The sequence below is a fragment of the Nomascus leucogenys genome, chromosome 19, assembly GCF_006542625.1.
Source record: "Nomascus leucogenys isolate Asia chromosome 19, Asia_NLE_v1, whole genome shotgun sequence".
Classification (NCBI taxonomy): domain Eukaryota; kingdom Metazoa; phylum Chordata; class Mammalia; order Primates; family Hylobatidae; genus Nomascus; species Nomascus leucogenys.
In genome coordinates this window covers 75,850,877-75,856,876 of record NC_044399.1, presented here as the reverse complement: position 1 = coordinate 75,856,876, position 6,000 = coordinate 75,850,877, and the positions used below count along the sequence as shown (strand labels likewise).

The 6,000-nt window shown below is 57.5% G+C and overlaps 1 pseudogene; it reads right to left on the bottom strand.

The window, feature by feature from the left end:
- Positions 1 to 137: 137 nt before the first annotated feature.
- LOC115831500 lies at positions 138 to 3,584 on the bottom strand (annotated as a pseudogene).
- Positions 3,585 to 6,000: the final 2,416 nt, after the last annotated feature.

Here is a 6,000-nt window from a genome sequence, read left to right as displayed (position 1 = left end):
TCTGGGTGACCCCTGGCTTCCTCCCGGGGAAGTCCCCATCTCTCATTTCACCCCATCTCCGCTGGGACCTGTGGCTCCCGTAGGCTTACTTGGCTCCATATCGACGCCTGAAGAAGACATGCTTCTGGGGAGTCCTGCTAACATTCCCGGTCGATCTGATGGATGTGTTCAGATGACCTCTTGCCCTTCTCCTTCATGAGCTGTAGGGCAGGGCCAAGAGGAGGAAGCAGCCTCAGAACACATGGAAGACTCCCTGCCCCAAATGGCAGTCAGCCCACGGTCAGCACTTCGGGAAGGGGAAGGTTTCCTTCTGCAGAAAGCTGCTTTTTCGGCTTGTTATTTGAAGCCAGGGAGGGTCACCAGAGCCGAGTCTGTCTGTGGTGACTATGCCCACCGTCCATGCCAGGATGTGCATCTGACCATCCTCCCCCATGCCCCCAGGGTGGGTTTGATGTTCCCTCCAGCTGGAGACCTGGGCCCCTGACACGGCCTGTCCCGTTTGTGTGCTCTGGCTGAGGGTACCTTGTATTTGCCGGGGTTTTTTTGATTTGATTTCCTGAACGTTCAGGAGGACTGACCATGCCCGGCCCTGGATGTTCCTGGGAATCCCCTTGTATGTGCGACCTATGAGCTGTGGGCAGAAAACAGTCTGGTGTTACAGGCCACGGGGTGACCCCAGTGAGGACCAGAGCCCGGGGATTCTGGGAATTGTCGGTTTTGGGCCCCATGATTCCTCAGTAGAGGTGAGATCGAGCTGGGACAGGGTCTCCCCTTCCCAGGACTGAAAGAGTGGATGGACACTCAGAGTCAAACTCTGATCTGAACCTTTTTCTTCCTTCGGGTCACCAGGGCATCCCTAGCCTTCAGCTCCAGGTGGTCCCAGCCCTAGATTCAGATTCCCTCCCAGCAAGGTGACGCTTGCACGAATAGGCAGGAAAAACTGGCGACCAGGCCTGCAGTCCTCTGGGCGAGGACAGTGTGCCATGCGCCCTCTGAGAGGCTGACGGTGCCAGGCCACAGCCATGGGTGCCTGTCCCCTGTCTCTGCAGAGAGTGCTTCCGGGGGCCTCTCCCTCCACACATTACCTTTTCGCTGTTCTTGTACATCTCCCATTTGCCCAGCATCTCCAGCCACTTGCTGTTTCTCCTTGTCTCCCGCCGAATTCGCTGTCAAATGAGGAATGTTGGAGTTAGTGGAGCTGCCGGGCTTCCCAGAGCTGCCCGTGGATGCTGGGTCTTGGGCTCTGGAGCCCTGGTGGGACCCAGCTGGAAGGAGCCAGGGAAGGGCAGACCCTAAGGGCTGACAGCCTTTGAGCAAATGAGCACCAGTGGGCTGGCTTTGGGACCCCGGGATGTACCATCCTCAGGCCACAGACACACCAGTCTTAGGTCCCAGCCTCTAGGTGGGGTCCCAACACAAGCGGGAAGCCACCCCCAAGCCAGGACTGTGGTTCTCACTTTGGAATTTTATCAAACTGCCAAAGTTAAATCAACCTGGGGTCAGGTCTCTGCTCCCTCTCCCAGTGACAGAGTGTTGTCCTCACCCGCCAGGCCCAGGCCAGCTGCTTCCTCTGCCTCACTGCCCACCCACCCAGTCCCTACGTCCCTGGACCAGCCCCTCCATGCATCAGGCTCTTACCTTTGCCTCCCGCGCAGTCAGAGGAGGCAGCTCCGTCTCACTGTAAGGCAACCCAGGCAGCGCTGAGGACCTGCACAGGGCCTGGAGCCGCCCCAGCCGGGGAGCCGACCCCCAGAAAGGACTGGCTCTGTCCCTACCCAGCTCAGGGCTCAGCCCAGGAGAAGGCACAGGAAGGGAGGACAAGGGCCTTCCTGTGGGGCTGACTCCCAGGAGGGGCAGGACCTGGGAGAAGAAGGAGTGCAGGGACAGCCTGGCCGGGGTTGCCGGGGCCCCTGGCGTGGGGGGTGGTCAGGCTGCACAATGGGGCTGCCCATCCTGGACTCGAGGTGGTGGTTTCTGCTGGAGCTGAGAAAGGTCAGCCCTGAGATGGGATGGGGGCCGCCCAAGGTGGGCGACCGGGCCCTGACAGGAATCCCTCAGGGATCGACCACATCACCCCGCCAGGGTCAAGGGAGGATGCCCTGAGACCTGCCCGGTGTACTCTGGGTGCACCAGGGGCCCATCCCACTTGACAGCCCCAAGGCTCTTGCAGGCTCTGACTTCCCGGCATCCACCTGCCTCTCCCTGCATCTGAGCCACACACCCTGCGTTTCAGAAGTGGCACGGCTCATCAGCTCCCTCCCACCCTACTTTCCCCGGGATCTGCTGTCTCTCCATCCTCTGATCCCTGAAGGATGGGCTTCAGGCTGGGCTCCTCTTACCTGGCCCCAGATCCCTTCCCAGCACCAGACCCAGGGTCTTCAGTCCCAAGCCCTGCTGCCTCCCCGGCCTCACCCTGAGATGCCCAGAGTGGGGCCCTGCCCATCTTCTCCCCCATTCTCTTAGGGCCAAAGCCCCCACTGTCCCCACACCTTTCCCCCTTCCCCATGGGGACAGTGAGGGCTGTAACTCTAGGGAAATGGGGGAGGACAGGGGCAGGTGGGCTCTGAGAGACCTGCTGGACAACAGCCCCGAGGCTGGGCCAGGTGTCTCCTCACCCTGTGGCCACAACCCTTGGATCTCACTGGGGTTGTCTCCTGGTAGACAGGGCCAGACCCTCAGGCTGCCCCGCTCCTCTTGTGCTGACTTGCCGACAGAACTGCTGAGAGCCCAGGGGCCTGACCTAGCCCAGTCTCCATTCCCACCGGCTCCCTAGATGGGTCTTGCACCTCTGGCCTAACAACACCCACGGGTTGGACCTGCAGGGGATCCAGGGGGGAGTTCTGACCCTGGAAAGGAGGTTGACCCGAGCTGGCGAGACATGTCCTGTGTCAGAAAGGCCTTTCTAAAAGCAAACCCATCCCTGAGCTGAGACAGATGTTTTAAGGGTGAGGGGAGCACAGAGGACTCACTGCATAATCCCCAAGTAGTCGATGTTGCCGTAGATCCCAACAAGCACAGGCCCCTTGTCCTCTGGCAGCCCAGCTCGGTGCCCCTGTAACCCAGAGGGAGCCTTGGTGAGGGGTCCAAGGTAAAGGGTGCAAGGGCCTGGGGGTGTTGGCCACCCGTCCCTGCTCTGTGCTCCTAGGGAACCCAGGACCCTTTGACCAGGGCACACTGGAAGAGGCCTCCCTCCAAGAAGCAGACCGAACTGTACCTTTGCATATTTTCTGATGATGTCCTCTCGCTCCTGCGCCTGCCAACTATCCGCATCCTCCACGTCCATCCTGTGAGACAAAATTGTCTAAAGGTTACACTGTACCCAACAGCTTCAGAGAACACCTGAAGCGCTCCCGCTGGGCTCCCAGATGCTGGTTGGTTGTGTAACCTTCATTCCACCACTGCACTCTGGTAAAAAGGGGCCAAACCCCGTGGCCCACACCTCCATGGGTCTCTGCAGTCTGAAGCCGCAAGCAGGGGTGAGCATCTTCCCAAGGACTCGAGAAGAGTGGGACCTGGACAGAGAATCCCGTTTTCCCCTTATGCCATGAAACGGGCACATACCTGCCCTGGCAGGTTGAATGGTGTCCACCAGCCAACGGTGAAGGGCCTGTGATGGGCTACTCTGGGGTTGTGGATGCGAACTGGGGTCAGGCACCAGAGGTCTCTGTACGATCGGCCTCCTGGGATACTCAGGGCCACAGAGATGCCCAGTTTCCTATGGGGAACAAGATCTCTCCTGACTGCTCCGTTCTACCTCGCTCATCACTTGGGCTACCGTGGCCCTTCCGTCTAACCAGTGAAGCTGCTTTAGGAATAATGCCATTTGAGCGGGAGTGAGTTTGGTTTTGGGGATGAGGGATGAAAATGATCTACTGCCTCCAAAGCAGCCACTGCGCTCATGGAAACCACATCTCTCGGGGAGGGACTGTGGACTCCACCATTCTGAGCTGTCCCTACAAGAGGGGCTTCATTTTCCTGGGTCACTGATGAAGAACAGTGGGTCCTTGCTCCTGGCGAACATCTAGATGGACCGTCCCTCATGAGAATACTCAGGGCAAAAGGAAAGCGAGGCCAGACAGAATAAGAAATACCTGGGGAGAAGCCCAGTGCCTGGACCCCTTTGAACACAAGGGAAGATAGTCTCCCCTCAGCCAGCCCTCCAGGGCTCCTTCACTTTCCACAACTGCCCAAGGGCAGAAGGCTCCCCACGCCACTCCCAGACAAGGGACCGTGTGTGTCTAGTGGGTCCCACAGTGACCATCAGGACGCAGCTTAGGCCCCAGGTGTGTTCTGAGGACCCTTGCCTCCTCCCCACCCAGAGTGGGTCCATCCCAGTGTCTCTGCCAGGGCCAGGCTCTGCCCCATCGGGTTCGGAAATCTGGGCAGATTTGGGATCTGGAGCAGGGAGGTCACAGGGTTGAGGCCTGACGTCTAGCACGGCACACAGCAGGGCTGAGAGCAAAACCCAGGGTCATGTCTGGATTTTCGTGCCGGTTATCGCCTCTCTGACCCCAGACGTCTCACCTGTCGAATGGGTACATTCGGGAACAGCACCCACTCTATGAAGCCACCGTGAGGACGAAAGAGAAAATCATCTACACAGGCAGTGTAGAACGGGCTCCGTGGGAGTGCTCAGGGATGACCCTCCTCCTCAGTAGCTGCCCAGAGGCCAACACCACCCGCACCATAGCCACTGTCCCCAAGTCAGCCTGGAGGGAAGAGAGCAGGTCACACTCACCTGTTTCTGATCAGCTGGCCTGGGTTATGTATGCCTCTCAGGGAGAAAACCTCAGGGAGAAAACCAGAAAACTGGTGCTCACAAACACCACTGCCTGTGTGTAACTGCCGTAGAACACAGAGGCAGGCCGGACAGCGGATAGGTGCTAAGCATCAGTGGCATTCTGAGGTCATGGCACGCATCACAATGGGGCCTTGCCCGGGTCAGCAGTGCCCAGAGTCAGGGTCCTCTGCTGCCTGAGGCGTCAACATGCCTGCCTGCAATGTGTTTGTGCACGTGCGTGCACACGCGTACGTGGGTAAACACGTCTGTGCACGTGTGTGTTCCTTCTCTGGCCAGGCCCGGCGGCCCCACTCATGTGTGCACCCAGTTCCTCATCGCTGTCAGCCCCGAGGCCCAGGGCCAGCATCAGAGCATCTGTGGGTGCTCCCTAACCTCAGCCCTCCCTGCCCAGGGTGGTCCTGGGATACACATAGGGGTGGAGGGAAGTGACTGCTGCTGTTGGATCTCAGAATACAAATGCTAATACTATTACCTAATGGTCTTTTTAGCGTCTCTAATGGTATCGCTTTTTCATTTCTGACATTTTAACTGGGTATTTCTCTCCATGACCCTTGGCTATTCTAGCTAGAGGATCCTGTGGGGAAAGTGCCGGGCACACAGTAGGGGCTCACTCTTCTAGACATGTTATCTAAAACCTGGCTCATCTGTCCTTCCACCCAGGGCCTAGGGGATGCCAAATTCCAGGGGCCAGAAAGAGCTTGGGATAAAATGAACCTTCAAGGGGAGGGCTTTGACCTGGGCTGAGTCTGCCTGTGCTGTCCAACTGGAGTCTCAAGTCCTGAGGCAGGACGTCCAGATGCCCCAGTGCAGGGCCCTCCTGATCAACACCTGCTCCCCTGTACTCATTAGCAACCTCACCCACCCTACTCTCAAAGCACGCTTGGCTCTCGTATCCAGGAGCTCTGCATCTGTAGATTCAGCAACAGCAGATGGAAAATATTCAGAAAATAAATTGGATGGTTATGTTTCTGTTGAACATGTGCAGACTTTGTTCTTGTCATCATTCCCTAAAGAATACAGTATCACAACCATTTTTGTAGCTTCTGCATTGTATTACCTATCATAAATAATCTAGTAATGGTCTAATGGCTACGGGAGGATGTGCATAGCTTATATGTAAGTACTACGCCATGTTATATCAGAGACTTGAGCATCCATGGATTTTGGCATTCCCAGGGACCCTAGAACTACTTCTCTGT